We start from the raw sequence: 18156 nt of genomic DNA on the forward strand, positions 1-18156 counted from the left end.
TTTCAAAGGGAGGTTTTGAGCCAAGGCTAAAATGAGGGCAGATTTCATCTCTCTGGGATTACTCAAGGGCTCTCTCGGGAGAAATAAACTATGTGACCGCAGAATCTTATGATTTTGGTCCCTTTATGTCATCTGCTTCCCAACATGACCAGTAGAAATCTGAGGTAATATTTTCCAAAGATTCTGCACTTTAGAAAGGAGTGCAGAATCGTGGTTCACCCAACCTTAGGACATTTTGAGTTAAAGACAAATTAAATAGGTTTTGTTTTCTGCTCAGCTTTTTTTTTTTTTTTTTTTTTTTTTGCAGTGTTGCTCAAGTTTTTGCCCTGGGGCGATGTCAACCTCTATGGAAAGGAAACAACATTCTGTCCCCAGTTAGTCGTCTGCACCTCTCTCTTCCCCCACAGCGTTCCTTGGTAGGCCCCATTTCCCAAACTGCACGCTGGGAACCACTGCCTTTGACCCAGTATGTGGGTATTTCTAGAGCACTGTGTTTGCTTTCCTGAAAATAAATCCATCCATCCATCCATCCATCCATCCATCCATTAAAAAATAAATAAAACAGGCCTTTTAAACAAGGGACCAGAATTCTCTCTTGTTTGGGGAGTATTTCAACATTTTTCCTTGAAAATCTTTTTGTGTAACAAAATACGCAGTCTCTTCACCCCAGGAGGCAAGGGAAGATCAGGGACGAGAACGAGAAGGCTGCACGTGGCTCCAAGGCCCCTGAAGAGCTCCCTGAGGATGGCAGAGGCCTGGGGCAAGAGAGGAGGGCGTATCCAGGGTGGGCTGCGTGGACCCAAAAGAGCGATGGGTTTTATCCAGCATGGTGTTTGTTTCCAAAATCCGTCATTTCTCCAGTCTGGTCTTTCTACCCAGGTCTGCAAAGACACACCTCTGTCCCAGGCAACCTTGGCCATGCCAAGGACATGCAGGATGTCCTCTCCTGGGCAAAAGCTTTTAAAGACGTGGCAGAGCCTATTCTTAGATTTTCTGCAGCAAAATGCCCAGGAATCCAAATAGTCCTAAGGGCCAAGCTCAAGTTCCCCATCCCTGGCCTTCATGGCCTCCAGGCTTGGTGTTTATTTTTCTCATGGGGCCTTAAATTGTGCCCACCCCACCTGCAGAAACGCTATATTAAAACCCTAACCCCTAACGTGACCCTGTGTGCAAACAGGGCCTTTAAGTGGGTAAAGGTTAAGTGAAGTCATAAGGTAGAGCCCTAGTCTGATAGGGCCTTCTTCCTGATAGAGAAGGACAGACACCAGAGAGCTCCCTCTCTGCAGGTGCACAGAGGAATGGGCCACACGAGGACAGGGTGACAGGTAGCCATCTGCGAGCTGGGAAGAGAGGTCTCCCCACAAGCCCACCCTGACAGTACCTTGATCTTGGATATCTAGCCTCCAGAACTTGGAGAAAACATTTCTGTTGTCTAAGCCACTCATTCCACGGTATCTTATTACTGCAACGCTGGCAAACCAATACAGGCCATAAGGATCCAAACAGGTCTACTTGACAATTAAGAGAAATCTCAATTCAGTAAAATTCCCCAAGGGCTTCTTTAGAGAAATACATTTCTGGGACTCCATCTGCCCGGTTGATGATGCCTCAGGTACCAGCTTCTACATTTCAAAGAGGAAATCCTTCCTTCCTGCTGCCTTTGAGCATTCTGCAGAGTAAGAATAGACCAGAAGAGGCGTCGTCGCCTGACCTCAACTACTGAAAGATCCCAGAGAGACCAAGGAACTGCAGGCAGAAAATTCCATTCTCTTGGCATCGCTGTTCCCATTCAGAGGGGCTGATGGAGCGAGCACTTACCCCTCCATCAGAGCTGCCATGAGGTAATTGCTGAAGACCTTCTCACAGCCCCAGCTCCAGGCAGGGCACCTGCAGTGCTCACAGAGCACCGGTCCTCACATCTGTGCAGCACTTCTTTGTCTGACACAGACCATCGTAGTTTTACAAGCTGCCAGAGCCAACCAAAGCCTTAGTGAGCACACACAGCCTGGACCAAGAACGCAGGTCCTGGAACTGGGACGAGTGAGCCGACACAGGTCCCAGCAGGCACAGAGAAGGGGACAGACCCAAACCGACCTGCCTGTTAATGTCTCTGAAGCGCAGAGACCAGAGCACAGGAGATTCAGACGGAGAAAGCGGTATGAAAGTGTTTTAGAGTAACACAAAATGGTTCTTACCACTGTAACCACTGAGATGTTCAGAATACTCAGAGGCAAAGACAATGTGTAAACAGGTACAATCCCGTAAAATATGTTGGTAACTGGGAAAAGAAACCCAGAGCTATTTTAAATGGTTCACATAATAAAATATTCATGTTTAAACAGAAAGAAGAAAAACAGTTAATTGGAGTTTTTGGAGTGAAGGACCAGTAAAGGGTATTTTCACAATAACTAGAGCATCCCGCCCAGGGACACCTGAGTCTCCAGGAGTCCTTCTGGGAGCGTGGCGAGCCAGCCCAGGTCCAGTGATGGTCTCTTAGATGCCTGCTCTTCACCCTCTCCACGAGCTCCTCAAAGCACAGCACTCTTCATATCCCCCCTTACTTAAAACCCAACAGTTGCTCTTTGGTTTTGGCCTCAAAGTGCAATCTAAAATCAACCACTAGCCCTCAGGTCCCTTCAAGATGACCTTCTGCCCACTCTTTGCCGTCATCTCTTGTCCTCAGACCCCACCCTACCCTATCACCATCCCCCACGACTCGCTCTCAGGCCCCCTTCATCTCTGCAGCTTTGCACGTGTATTTCCACCTCTAGTCCACTGGATGAATTGCAACCCTTTCTTCAACCTGTGGGTCAAATTCACCCTGCTTTTCAAAGCTTTCCTGATGCCTCTGGGCACTGTTCCCCTTGTTCCTTCCTCTGCACCCCCGGAACCCTCCATGTATGCTTCATATTTGAGGTTAGTATTTGGTACTTGATATTTGTTAGGGTGTCTTGATATATGTTGAGACGATGGGCCGAGAAGGCAGGCGACTTTCTTATTTCTCTGTGAATCCTTTGATAGCCTGCAGCAGAAAGATATCATTGTTGGCCTGGACAGACCTATTCCTACTGGAATATGAGGAGACAAACAATGAATGAAAAACATGAGATGATTTATAAAATATCTTGAAGCCTATGGAAAAGGTAATGCTTCCTGAAATTTAAAAGAGCATATATCTGAAAAAATGACTTTTAACAAGAAAAGGGAAAGGAAAGAAGAAAAATGAGAAGAAAGCCAGGGAGGGAGGGAGGGAGAGAGGGAAGTTTTAGAGGACAGTAGATTGACTTGGTGTGTTAGAAAGAAACATGGAAGGCACAACAATATCCCAGGAACAGGATCAGGGAAACACAAGGACGAAAGAGGCTGAGATGAGAGAAGATCTGTATTAGGAACTTGTGAGGCTGAAAAGAAAAATTCCAAAGGCAAGGAATTGCAAAATACAAAAGAAAAACCAAGATTGAGTTGGGGCCACAAGCCCCTACTGTTCCTAGTTCAGCTCTGTTCCCTGCCGGCCACACTGGGTCCTGGCTGCTTCTTCCTGCCCCACCTACAGTACAGCAGCCCCAACAGATCTGCTGACTCAGTCCCCTCATTACAAATCTCTCCTCCCTGGAAGGGACCCACCTCAGGGGCAGGCTAACCGAGGGCACCTCCCCAGAGATCCAAACCAGAAACACCCAGCCAATCCGCTTGGATTCTGATTCACAAAAACTATGCAAGACAGTAAATGTTGATTGTTCTGAGCCACAGAAGTCGGGGGTAATTCATTATGTAGCAGTAGACAATGCGGCACAGATCAAGGCACACAGGATCAGAGTAGGCAAAGTATCACCTAAAGTGGGACTTTGGAACCCTTAGCAGAGGCTCAGTGACTCTCTCGCTGCAGCTTCGTGGCTGTGGGACTTCGGGCCAAGCTGACACTTCCTCTGGGCCCAGAGTCACATTCTAGCCCTCCAACTATGGCCACTCAAATGACCAGGGAAGGCCATTCCAAGGAAAAGCATGCCAAGGCAAAGCAAGAGAGGGGAAGGGGAAGCAGAAGCAGAAGCGGAAGCGGAATCGGAATCTGATCCACAGGCCGTGGAGGCTGAAGGAGGCAGCCCTTCCCTCCTTTTAGAGAAGTACAGAATCCCTAGGAGAAGGGGGAACAAATTTGTAGAGAAAAAAGGGAAATGGGCAACTTTCCATTCTGACCTGGAATCCAAACCTCTTTCCTTATTTCTCAAACCCCTCTGCCTGCGAGTGCTTGCAAACATTAGTATCCCTGTATCCAGACCCACTCCCACTAGAGCTCCTCCCAGCTGGGATGGGGCAGCCTAACACGGGGGAGTTTTACTCACCGTCCCTGAAGGCCAGTGAGTGTTATTTCCTGCCCTCCTAGGGCTACCTACCTCTGCTTTCTGATAATAAAGGCTCAAGTACGGTTTAATTCTATGATAGAATAACATTTCTAATAATAGCCTATCTCCTCGAGTTCATTTTCACTTAATAACATCATCTTCTAGTACAGAGAGTTACTCAAATGAATAGCCAGTGTCTTCCAATTGAGACTCTGCTAAATGGGCTTTAATGGACAGAGTGTTTAGGACATTAATTGTTTACATACAGCAACAAACACTGATTGCGTGAGCTTGTTAATATCTAAAGTTCTTAGACAATTTGTGTTTTTTTAATATTAATTAAACTGCCCCCTTTCATTGAGTTCTCACTATTATTTCCATCTTGACAAGACAGCTCATATTATATGTTGGGCAAATGATCAACAAATTCTGAATTTATGTAGCTGAAATGAAAAAATAAATGTTTTAGCAGCAGTCCAGCCTTGTTTAAAAGACTGAGTTGCATGGTGGGCACTTTCCTGAATGGATGGATGGATAGATGAGTGGATGAGGATAGACAGACAGACAGATGGGGAAAGAGAAAAAAGAGAGTGCAGGAGAGAAATGGAGGGCAGGTGGGGGGAGAGGGAGGGAGGAGGGAGGGAGAGAGAGAGGGGGGGAGGGGGGAGAGAGAGAGAGACAGAGAGAGAGAGAGAGAAAGAGAGAGAGAAAGAAAGAGAGAGGTAGATCTGGGCGCAGACAAATGGAAGGCAAGGCTGAAGTCCTTGCTGCCGGGCAGAGGGCGCCAGACCCTGGGACCTGAGACCTGGCTCTGTGCCTTGCTCTGCTGCTGACAACTTTTGCACCCAAAGCAAGTGACAGGAACCCCGCTCAGGCACACTTGCTGGTCTGTGGTAGAGAGCACACCCCCTCCTGCCTGTGGTGTAGCAGTTCTGGGGTGCAGGTGACAGTGTGGACGGTGGGAGGCCATGAGGATGGAGAGCAGACGCCTCCCGTGGCTGCTCCCTCTAATCCCTACTCCTCCACTTCCAAAATTATCCCCGCTCCTCTGACAGGAGTGGAGGCGGCGTCTTGGATGGATTCCAGCCTGTTTGGTTCCTTTAAACCCAAGCCCTCAGGGGCTGTGGCCAAGTACCGAGGGGATGAACCAGGGGACATTTGCTTCAACACCCCTTTATATCAGACCCCGAACTCTCCATTCTTGCTGCCCAGAGCTTCCCTCCCAGGATGACGCCTGCTTAAATAAAATTAATAAATATAAATGCGACTTTCACATCTCTAAGCTCCCAACAGCCAGGCCCCAAACTGTGATTACATACTCTCCTATCTTTGGCCCTGAATGAACAAAAGAACAAACATCATTCTTTCTTTCTCCTGACTCCCCACTCCTAGTGTGTTGGAATGACCTTTGATGTCCTTTTCCCTCCCTCTCGGACTAAGGTGTTCATCGTGGCATCTGCAGGCCTGACCGAAAGCCACCAAATTCTCCTCATTTACAAAGCACACCCTGGGCCGCGGAGACTAGCAGGGATCTACTCCCCCGAGGACTCTCCTCCCCCACCTTCCCAAACACAGGACTGTGCAGAAGAGCCTGCTCCCCGCCCGCCCGTCAGTCCCCCTGCTAACCAGTGACACAGCATTTTGGTCCGAGCGTCACGGCATGAATCACAAATAGTGAGAGCATTTCCACTTCACGAATAGTTTCCAGCGTGGGTGGTACCTTACCTCAGCGGGTTTGTCAGCTGCTTTTTCAGCCTCGGAAGCATGGCAACCTCTGCGGCAGAGCACAGAGCTCGAGAAAACTCAGGCAGGGAACCACTGCTGCCATGCAAACAGCACACGTGCCCCCGGCTGACAGAGGGGGAGGCAGACGTGTGCTGCTGACAAAATGACTCACGGGCACATCAGGGTCCCCGGACGATGCCCAGGACCCAGAAGTGCTTGCGTGGTCATGACAACTACTTACACTGACAAAAGAAGTTTTTCATGGACCACCGCCCCTGCCCCCCCATCAAAATGCTCAGAGACGATCCCCAGCTTCTATTAATTCAGTCTGATTTTGGCGGGAAGCCAGGGAGGAATTCCAGGGAAATGTGGGTTTTATCACCTCTAAGTAACAAAATGTACACACCAGTCGCGTTAAGGTTCTTTTCCACAAGCCCTCCAAGTGCCATCCTCTCCGGCTCGGTGTCTTCCGTCCCACCTGTCCATTTGAAAGCTTTACTCCTGTGTCTCCCTCAATGGCCACCAGAAATACATTTTTTGGAAGCCAGCTCAAAACTAGGCAGTTTGCTATGCATTTGGGGAGCCTGGTTTCAGCCCCCCAGCTGCCATGACATTAATGACTTCTTATTGCCATAGCCACTGCTGCCACCGCAGACAATGAATTAGGAGAAGCCAGATCTGTTATTGTCATAGCAGATGGTGGCACCAATCTGTAAGTCCTCGACAGGTGAGTCGAGGGTGAGTCCTAGTTTAGAGTCAGGATGGGAGCAGGTCAGTTGTCATTTTCTTAGCAAGCTCTGCTGCTAGACTCCAGCCCAGATTCAAGGTCACAGACCAGGGCTTTGTGGCCTTGAACTTCCTCCATCTCCACCCCTCTCTTCCGAACAGTGCATTGCAGACACTGCTGGTATCCTTGGAAGAGGCTGTGATGTGATACGCCGCCCAGATCCCCCTTCAGGAATGAAGGGCTTCTTCCCCTGGCTGCTCAGTAGGCACCCAGCCAAGGGTCCTCAGCTCTCAGCCCTCACAGGGAACTGCCTTGGCTGAAGGCAGCCACCTTGCCCTGGGAAATCCTCATCCAATGGCTGGTCGTCATGGGGATAGAAAGACCATTTACCCTAAGTCAGGACAACTCTGAAAAGCCATCCTGTCCTCCGAGCTCCCTGAGAGGTCAGTTGGAGCCTTCCTTGAAACTGCATTGCAGCCAAACAAACTTCTTACTCTGCCCACTCCTGCTTCCTACCCATCCCCCAAAGGTGTGGATCCCAAGAGCACTTCCCACAATACTTCCTGCTTCCTAGAATCCAGGCCCCACCCCTTCCCCCCTCAGCCCACCTCCAGGCTGGTTTATAGCTGTGGGAGATGCCCTGGGATATGACAGCCGCCAGCTTCCAGCCCCGGCTCCTCTTGGCCTCTCTGCCTGGGCTTCCTTCACCCCAGGTTGCAGGTACAACAGGGAGTAGGGGCATTAACACCCTGGAGAGGGCCCCGAATATGTGCCACACCTGCCCACGCTAGGGTGGGACGACTCTGAGGCATGTTCCCCAGTTTACCAGGGAGTCACCAGGGGACTGGGTCTCCGCTGGGCTCCCGGCCCCTCATCAATGCTTCCTTTTTTGACTTTCTCCATCTCTGTCACACTCCTCCCATCCCTGCTTCTGCTTCCAGGGATCACCTCCCAAGAAGCCACCAGCACCCCAGTTCCTCCCTCGGAGTCTGAACCTGGGTTATCTGAGAAATGCAAAGGCGTTCTTCTTTCTCTTTCTAAACTGCACTGGAAACTCACCTTCCTGGGGGCAGAGCCAAGGGTGCACCCGATGGAAGAGGCCCTGAGTCACGGTGGGCGTGTCAGGAGGACCACAGTGAAAAAGTGCCACAGTCCTGGCCGGGTGGCTTCCTGGGCTGGAGCATCACCCCATGCACCAAAAAGTCACTGGTTTGATCCCCGGTTGGGGTACATACAGTAGGCAACCGATTGACATTTATCTCTCTCTCTCTCTCTCTCTTGCTTTCTCTTTTTCTTTCTCTCTCTCTCTCTTTCAGGTGAATAAACATATCCTTGGGTAAGGACTTTAAAAAATGCTGAGGACACTCAATCAGCCCCCTGCGATGTCTGGCTAATGGCAATATATTTGATGATGAATGTATTAAGAGAAGATAAGACTTAAATGTCACCCTTGCTCCATTTTCCTGTCTCGGAACTTCCCAGGGTGCCCAGGGGCTGAATGACAGTGGCTGTCATTTACCGAGCCCCTACCCTGTGCCTGGCACCGAGAGGAACCCTGGGCAGGATCTCACTCATCCTTCAAGGTCTGTGAAAGCACCCCCATTTTCAGATTTGGAAACTGAGATTCAGAACGGTATGGAACATCAATGGTCCCAACACGAGCCAGCTAAGAGCCAGGATTCAAACCCAGACCAGATCGCTCCAAACCGCAAATCCCTGACCAGGAGGCAGGAGGCCCCTGAACCATGCACATACCCGGGCAAGCAAACTGTGAGCCACTAGGGGTCCATGGTGTGAACAGGAAAAATGACGTGGTCTTTGTGTATCCCAGGGTCAGGTCGAGCTCAGGTGCGAATAGGGTTGGTAGGATCCCCAAAGATCTCAGAGAAAAACTATGTGGAGGAGGTTAGAGAACAACAACAACAAAAAAGGTAAAATAACCACAGCATTTTCCAGGTCAGCAGGCAGCCCTGGAGAAGCGTGTTAGGCGCCATCTAAGCCGGCTGAGCGTGAGCGGCCCTGAGGAGGCACCCTGGTTTCAATACTGCGCCCCCCAGATGTAGTCACCTTTGGACTGACGTTTACGGAGTGCTCTTAACTGGAGATGAGGAAGTAAACAGAAAAGATCAGGGCCCTGCCCCTAGGGAAAACTGACAATAAATAAACTGATAAAGCCCTGGCTGGCGTAGCTCAGTGGATTGAGCACAGGCCTGCGAACCAGAGGATCAAGGTTCGATTCCCAGCCAGGGCATATTCCTGGGTTGCAAACTGGTTCCCTGCAGGCCAGTTCCCAGCAGGGGATGCACGAAAGGCAACCATACATTGATGTTTCTCTCCCTCTCTCCTTCCCTTCCCCTCTAAAGATAAATAAATAAAAATCTTTAAAAAAAAAAATAAAATAAACTGATAAATTACAGACATGGTCTAAAAGTAGTAGGAGTTGTGAAAGTGAAGTGGGCTGCAAGGCTAGTTGACAATGACAAGTACAACCTTAGTCTGGCCACAAAGAAGACTTCCCGGGAAGGTCCCGTTCAGGCAAACAGACACACAAGAGGCTGGGCATTTTGGGGGAGGGGCAGCAGGTGCAAAGACCCCGTGCAATGCTGGGGAGCAGCAAGCCGGCCCGTGTTGGGGTGTAGAGTGAGCACAGGACAAGGCGGTGAGAAACAAGGTCAAATCCCACCCGTTGGATGAAGAGGAGTTCTTGAGACCATAATCTCCACACCTGGGAAAGTTTAAAGCCCTCCCCCGAATCCCACAAACTGCTATGGCCCTGACCTTCCCCACGCCCTGCTGCTCCAGCCCCTCTGTCCTCCTCTGCTGCATTGCTTTGACCTGGTGACAACTGAGAATTAACCTATCACAGTTGCCGACAAGAAACTCACCACGACAAGTAGTCTGTGGCTGTTCCCGGTACTAAGATTTGCAGGCGTGGGAGGGAAGCCCACACCACCTGTGTTGCCCTCTCCTGCCCCCACTTTCTCACCTTCTTCCCTCCACCTTCACTCTTCCTTTCTCCAACCCTGGAAACTACTTTTACACCAAGTGGAACTCATTCCAGCATTTCTCCACTAAGGTAGATCTTATCCCTAGAATGAATTCTAGAACACCACTAAGAGAATAAAACATGCTCTATCTTGTTACTCTGGTCGGGCATGAAATTGGGAGCAGCATCGGAACCTGGGGACACGGCCTCGGGGACGGGAGGAATATGAGTTTCTAGCCACGAGGGCAGCTCGCACAGAGAGCTGTGGGGTGAGCGCACCTCTCATCGGGCTGGCTACACACAGAGAGGACAGGAGCTCCACGAAGCTCGGTTTCCAAGGGAAGGATGTTTGTGGCCGAGTTGTGGAGGTGGGCACTTACCAGGGCAGGCTCAGCTCCCTTTCCAATAAACACACGTGTCTCTTTAATGCTGGGTTGGGGAAGATGTGTGTTTAATGGGATGCTTTGTTTTTCTTTAATAACCGCCGAGATTAGGTTGTAAGACAGAAGATGGTTTTCAGGAAATAGACAGAGGCCCTTCATAATAGACAGGCTCCAGCCTGTCCCTTTGCAACAGAATTCTTTTCCCCTCCTTTTCCACCCCTCCCATCCTTCCACCTTGGAATTGTAGCTATAATTGTAAGAGCTGCCATTTGTTTTATGCCTAATAGATGCCAAGACACTATTGCTAGTCCTTGTAGGACAAGATAGCTCATACTATGTCCACTTCACAGAGGAGGAAACCTGGAAACAGGGAGGTTGCTCCAGGCCACATATCTAAAGCAGGGAAGTGCCCGAGTCCTTCTGAACGGATTTCCCCTGGTTTCCCAAAGAGAAAGACTCGGGCCTTTTCTTGAGTCCCAGAGAGGAGTACATCTCTCTGGTCTCTGAGTGTGGCTTTTGCAGGAACAACCTCCTGACGACCCCTCGACTGAGCTGCTCCTTGGCCAAGTCCAGGTGGTTCAGACCACCAGCACACACTGCGCACCTGCCTTGGGACGCATTGGGCACAGAAGTCCCTGGAAAGAGCATCAGATGTAGGGCAAGTAGGAGGACAGGCAAGTCAAAAACGAGTGATTGGGCTCCGCCTGCCCAAATTTTCAAGTCTTTATTTATTCCTCTTTACACCCTACCTATCCCATCCATTTTATTTCACAGGGGGCTGGTGTTAGATCGGATTACGGTCTCAAAGTCTAGGGCTTTCTAAATGCTATTCTTGCTAAATGATACAGTGTAGCCAGTAACCATGAGCTTGACAGGAACTACACAACCCAACCACAGAAGTTCAGCTAACTGAACGGCAAAGAAGAAATCAACACATAATTAACCAAATAGTTTATATAAGCAGGGCTACATGACAGAGTTTTGGCTGTGAATTGTCTCCTTTACTTGTCGTAAGTAAATAAAACTACCTTAGGACACATCCTAAGCTCTATCTCATTCTTGAAAGGGACACCCCAGTTGTTAAATCCCTAGAGTCAGTAACACTGGGGAACCTAGCGGAGTGTCGGTCTGTCTGAAATCACCCTTGTGCTTATTCTACAAATCTCCAGTTTGGAAGCCTCTCCAACGCCTTTAAAGAAGCTCACCAAAGTTGGTATACCCAAGTGACTGTCAAGATCCTGGGGCCTCAAGTGTGCTCACACTCTAGGTAAACAGCCACCCTTAAGTTCTCGTGTTTCAGCCAAAGGGTGGGATACTTGAGGTTCAAGGTCTCAGGGGCCAATTAACTGATAGCTGACCACTGGGTACATGAGAGAGCAGTGAGAAAAGCACATAAAGTACCTCTGGGCAGCACCTTAATGTTGTACAAGATGAGTAACAGCACTAAAGGAAATTAATACAATGTTTTTAAGAAAAACCTAGCCCCAAGCCAAGCTGTCCCACATAGTAACTGTGTTTCCTTGTGAAGCGCTAGCCTGGAGTCGCGAGCTGCTTCTGTAACTATTTGTCGCTCTGCGCATGTTGACGCCCCCCATCTCCTTCCTGTCCTTGCCAAATGCTACTGCTGTATGTACCCTTTAAGTTTCCTCTCCGCTTGTCCTTACCCATAATGTTGCCTTTTAATATTTCATTAGGAGATTTAAAGGTAAACAGTGATCACACAACGACAAATACTGTGCGAGGTACCTAGAGGGGTCCAGTTCATGGAGGCAGAAAGTGGAGCGGTGGTCACCAGGCACAAGAGGGAGAGAGGGCGGGGCCGTTCAGTGTAGAATTTCAGTTTTACAAGATGAAAGGGCTCCCTCCGGAGGCCATGGTGGAGATGGTTGCAAAACAACCTGAACCTACTTAATACCACTACCTGAACTACACACTTACAGGTAGTGGAAATGGTAAGTTTTACGTTACAAATATTTTATCGGAAGTTTAAAAATTGAAAAGAAGAAATAAACACCTGACTCACTCTGGTGAGAGTCACCAGAACAGAAATAATTGTCACATCTAGACCCACTTCAACGCTGTCTTCTAGGAAGAAATGAGGTAGGGAAACATGCCCCTCCAGCCCCCACCAACACACACACAGAGTATGCACACAACACCCAGCAGAGGGCGGAAGAGAGCCAAGGTGCCATTTCCCTCGGATTTTGGTTCTGCATTCCTTCTTCCTTCTCTATTTGCTGCCTTCCTTAAATGTTGTCCCCAAAAGTGAAAGTCTCTCTGAGGCAGCTACCTGAGAGAACAGAGGGTAAGCAAGTCTCCCAGTGAGTATGTTGGTTAAATGATATCATTTAAATTATTGTGAAAATAATGGCTCGGTGTTAGATTTCCTGACAGGCAAGAGAGTTCCAATTTAAGGAGAGCCTTTTTGTTTATTTGTTTTATTTTGGTTTTATTTACACTGATCATTTTGCAAGGTAATCGGTGAATAATTTTACTGATGTGCCCACAAAAGAACACTGAGAATCGCACTCGGTCTCACTGTAAAACTGATGGGATTCAGGATTTCCCAGGTGGGCTACCTGGCCATGGCCACGCCTCGGAAAGGCGCTGCTGGTGCCACGCACCTGAACTTTGTTGACATGTCTTTCCCTCCCCTTGACCTCTCCTGCCCTGGATTCTCCACCACACCCCCGGGGCAGGCCTCCCCTGCTGCAGTTGCTTGGGGGGGGGGGGATTGCCTTGGGGCTTTCAAGGATATTGCCCTTTCATTATTTTAAAATACCGAGGGATGGGGGTATTTTTCAAGGAAGAGAGCAGCATTTGCTACACCAGGGTTTCCTCTTTTCTCTTGAAGGAAGCCAAACTGTTTGCTGTTGCAGTTAAGGTTACAGATTTTTTTTAATCATATTTTTTCCCATTACCATTTAGACCCTTTACACCGCCCCCCCGCCCCAGCAATCACCACACTGATTTCCACGTCTCTGAGTCCTTTCTCCTTTTCACTCAGTCCCTCCACCCCACCTCCACTAGCTGTCATCCTGCCTTCCCTCCACCTATGAGTCAGTCCCCATGGTTTTTGACTTTGGGTTTCGGACAGGCTGGGAGTGACGACGGCTGGTGTAGAGATCTGTGAGGAAGGTCTCGTGGATGGCGGTGCGCGTCAGCTGTGTTTGCTTCTCCTTCGGCTACTCCTGGGCGTCACGTGAAAATCTGCCGAGGCAATTCTGGCTCTTCCATCTATTCAAACCGTTTCAACACAGATAGCCTTTTCTTTCACGCCTTGAATATGATTCAAGTCCCAAATACCCGTTATTATTGAAATGGGAATTGTAAGCACTCCGATAAATGATTTGAGAGACTGTCTAATTTCCGTAAATACCGCTGCTGGCTGTTAACTTGCCATTTTCTAACATTCTAAAACATTCTGAAATCCCTCTGTGCATATCCCCAAGTGACTCGACAGCATGTGCCCCTGCGTCAATTCTGACCGCTCCCCCCACTCCAACCATCTTCCAAAAAAAAGAAACTATTTTTCTCTTTCTCAGGCAGGGACGAACGCTGCTCTCAAAACCCAGCACATGGGAACAGGGAAGCTTTTTCTACAGCACAGAGGTGACGGGGGACCCATCACGATGCACACTAGGTGGGCTCCCCTCATTTCATTTCTGTCTGTAGGGCCTCCTTTTCCCTCCCTCCGGGTCCCCATGGAGGGACAGAGACAGGAGGCCGGGAGATCAGAAACAAGCAGCTGAACACAAGAGCCCTGAGTTGCCCCAGAGGCTGGAAACCCCTGGGCTGTGGAACCACTCGTGTTCTTGTAAAAATGAGTCCATGTCACCTTTAGGCTCAGCGGCCCCTGTCTGCATGGTAACCCATTGATGCTAGGCTCCAGGACAGCCAGCTTTAGTGTGGTGTGCGCCTCACCGTGGAGCTCTGTGACAGTTGCTGCCGTAACCCCACACCCAGGACTTCCATGAGCAGGACCCAAACAAACGGTTCAGAGCAAATAAACATCACTGTGGGGACAGGAGGGCACCGGTATGCAAAACCACGGTGACACCCATTGGTGCAGATGTTGCAGTCAGTGAGAATGTAAACAGCGTCCCTTGGTGGAAAATTGCACAGGGAAAATGGGATGCGGCTGCGGCTGCAGCGTGCAGATCGCAGAAAACAGCACGTCTGCTCTGGGCAGCAAAGCCGGGGCGTCAGTGCGTGGGGGGGGGGGGGGGGGCCCTGTGAAGGGCAAACCTGTATTCAACTCGGGAAGCGGTGGGTGTGCTTACCCTGCCCAGGGCACACTCCACTGGGGTTCTGGCTCGACGCTTCCTTTCCCACCTAAATTCAACCTAACAGAGATTTCAGCTTCTGACAAGGGTTTGGAAAAGCATCTAAACGCATATTGAGTGTTCCCTATATGTTAGACACTAAAAGAATTTAATTAAAAAATAAAAAACCAGAAAATAATCGCTGTTTCCAGATTAACAAATGTCAATATTTTGTTCTAGTGGCTTCAGATCTGTGTGCATGTGTATAAAAGAGGCTAACCATCCCGGTTAACATGGGACCCCCCCCCACCCCAGCCCCCGCCCCCTTTCCTGCGTCCCATTCTCCTTCCTTCCTCTCTGACTGGGAGAAGCTTCCATCCTAAACTCAGGCATATCCCCAGTGTCCTCCAGCTCTGAGTACGTTGCCATGCTGTCTCATGTAGTCCTTCTAACAACTCTTCAAGAAAGATATTACACCCTGTTACAGATGAGAAAACTAAGACCCACGGAGATCAGTATTTGCCCACAGTCACACAGCAAGTAGACAAAAGAGCTGAGGTTCAAAGCCAGGTCGCTCTCATTGGAAATGTGTACCCTAATGTACAGCCAGAAGGCTGCTGTCTTCGTCCTGCCCCCGACAGACTGCAAGCATTCTCCCCAGCTGAATCATCTCACCTCTTTGAGTCTCACTTCATGAGCTTTACATTCCAATTCCTTAATAGAACCATTTTCAAATGTTTACCCTTTTGATTGTAAAACACCAACATAAACCCAGTTGGCGGTGGGCGGGGTGGGTATGGATAACATCCCAAATAGACACTTTTCATTCAATTATTGCCTCCTTGATTTTTAAGTTAATGATGTATATTCCTCCAGCACATGATGCCAGGCTGACATTCACCCTCAGGGCTTCTGGTGGCCGCAGCATGTAAGTCAAGGCTGTTGTTTGAGAGACAGACCCATTTGTAACCACTGGAGTTAAATAAAAGCCACAGGCCTCCCTGAGATAAAACAATTGCTACTTCAGGGTGTCCTTGGGCACTGACTGAGACCTTGCAAAGGGCCCCCCCTGTTATTAGAGAACATTATGTCCTTGTGACTTAGCCTTGTTATTTTCATAGCTCACACCAGAAAGGCCAAACTTGCCATCGGTCCTGAAGTCTCTGGCATGTTTACAGACAGACAGTGGCTAACGAGAGCATTCTGGCTTGGGCAATCTTCAGTTCAGCATGAAATTCAGCTGCTCCCAAGTCACCCTTTGGACTTTCCCCAACCTTACAGCCTCCCCTGGAAAAACAGTGAGCAAGCAGTCCATGTAGCTATGAATACTAACTTCAAATTTGCTCTGTACAACACGATCCAAGTAAAAAATACATCCAAATATCCAAATAAAGTATTCTATGCACAACGAGTCTTTTATAACATGCTTTTGGGAAAAAAAAAGCTTTTCATGTGGAAATTGTCAAATATGAAGTAGCTGTGTTCATTTCTAAAGATAAACAGCTCTAGGATTTCACTGTAGCAAGTTTGCAAAAGAATGGTTTAAAAATCACACCTGGTCGCAGCCCTTGACACAGGCTCTATTACCACTAAAATAGATTCCGAGGTTGTTGTTTTAACGACAGTCACACTGCAATTAAAAGCAAAAAACAAAACAAAAAAACAACCACAGTGTACCAACTCCTTCCAGGACCTGGTCCTATCTACCTACACTTTGACCTTCCCCTTTTCCTTCTGAATAAAACAAAGCTTCTGACCCCCTACCCTACAAGGCCCCTCTATGCCTCAGGCTGCCTTGGCCTGGGACTCACCACCCAGCTCACTCCAACGCTGCGAATTCCCGACTCCTATTTATAATTCAATCCTCAGCTGCAGCACCTCCTCCAAGACCCACTGTTGTGAAATGACGCACGTCCCACCAGTGAAGTTCTCACACCGATGGGGTCCATTCCCACGCTTCCAGCGGCCCAGAGCCTTCTGCAGCAAGGTCCTCCCTCCACGACACTGACACTAACTCTTCCCAGCCTGGTCCCACTCCCAGGCCACTGAGGTCTTGAGGGCACAGCCCCTGTGCTGGGGAGCAATTCCTAACTCAAGGCTCCGCCATGAAATAACAATATCCATTTACAACGAAGAGTGAAAAACATTTTTTAAAAAATACGCTAATCAAATTAACAGTAAACTACATAGTAAATCACAGACCACAGAGAGCACTGGTTGAGTTTTTCCAAATTCACAAAGCACATGTACATCTATGTGTAAAACACTCTGAGTTAAAGGAACCTGTGAAGCCAACAATTCCTAGAGAAAGTTTCCAGAAATGCCGGTTTCCTGCAGTCCTCAATGGAAGAAGAAAAAAAAAGAGAGAGAGAGAATGCTGAGTCTGCACAAAGAACGTGGCAGACCTTGTTGAGCACAGTGGTTCAAGAGCCGCCCGCCCATGACAGCATCTGGTCAAGTGCACTTATGGAGCACGCGGAGCCGGCAGCGTTCTGGGAGCACACATTCTGAGACGTGCTGCATGACTCAGTCTAGCCAGGCCTTTTGCCAAAGGTCTAGGCCACGGACCAAGATGCATGGCACAGAGGGACAGTTTCTGTGGGAGTCAACTGCTCTTAGTGCAGCACACGCACAGGCAACAGACACACTCCGAGTGGGGTTCTGCTGGGGGCCACCCACCTGGTCTTCCCACTGCCCGGAGTTCCACTCTGCTACCGCAGGCGGTCCCTTTCATCCCGTGGACAGTGCCTTCTCCTCTCGGGCACGCGTAACGGGATTGCTGATTTGAAGAGCGCACATCTGTGACGTCTGTGACAGAGGTCATCCTTATGGGCTGTGGTTAACTGAGACAGCTTGGAAGATGATGATACCTCACCAACCAGGCGGAAAAAAACAGGGGCACTGACCTTTGTTTATAATATCATTTTTTACTTTTAATATCATAGTAATGATATATACTTGTTTATAGTTCCATATTTATACTTTTCCACTTAGGTTTATTTTCTTAGAAAAGGGGGAACATGTACTGAAATGTACTCCTGATATAAAATTTGGGGTGCAGAAAAACAGAATTAAAAAAAAACTTAGTTCTATTTTATTCATGAAATCTTAGCACAGAAAATGCTATGCTATCCACGTATGTTTGTGGCTCTGTATTCAGCAAAGTTAAGTTTTCTGCTTGGTGTCATTTGTCAAGCAAGCTCTTAAAGAGTAATCCCCTGCATCCCTTATAAAGGGAGCCTGTCTTTTAGTCCTCACCTGAGGATATGTTTTTATTGATTTTAGAGAAAGAAGAAGAGAGGGAAAGACAGAGAGAAAGAGATCAGTGTGAGAGAAACATCCATATGTTGCCTCCCAGACTGGGGATCAAATGCATAACCCTTTTGGTGTATGTGAGGACGCTACAACCAACTTAGCAACCCAGTCAGGGTGGGAGCTTATCTCTTAAATCATAGTTGCCACTAAGGGAAAGGAACACAAAAGAACTGGGAGTTATAACGCTGGCCACGCACAGAGTAAACATCTCTCTGACCAAGATCTTGTCACGAATGCATAGGCTCAACTACCAACTTTGGTAACAATTCAGAACAGTCCCACAGAACAGGCATAAGTACATTATCCACAAAATTGTACACATGTCCAACATACTAACTAAACAGAGGTGCCCACCATACTATAAAATATGCATGTACCATATACAAAATGATGAAATGCCAGTCTAAATATGCAT

This window comes from Artibeus jamaicensis, unplaced genomic scaffold (assembly GCF_021234435.1).
Source record: "Artibeus jamaicensis isolate MK-2021 breed Jamaican fruit bat unplaced genomic scaffold, CSHL_Jam_final contig_1016, whole genome shotgun sequence".
Classification (NCBI taxonomy): Eukaryota; Metazoa; Chordata; class Mammalia; order Chiroptera; family Phyllostomidae; genus Artibeus; species Artibeus jamaicensis.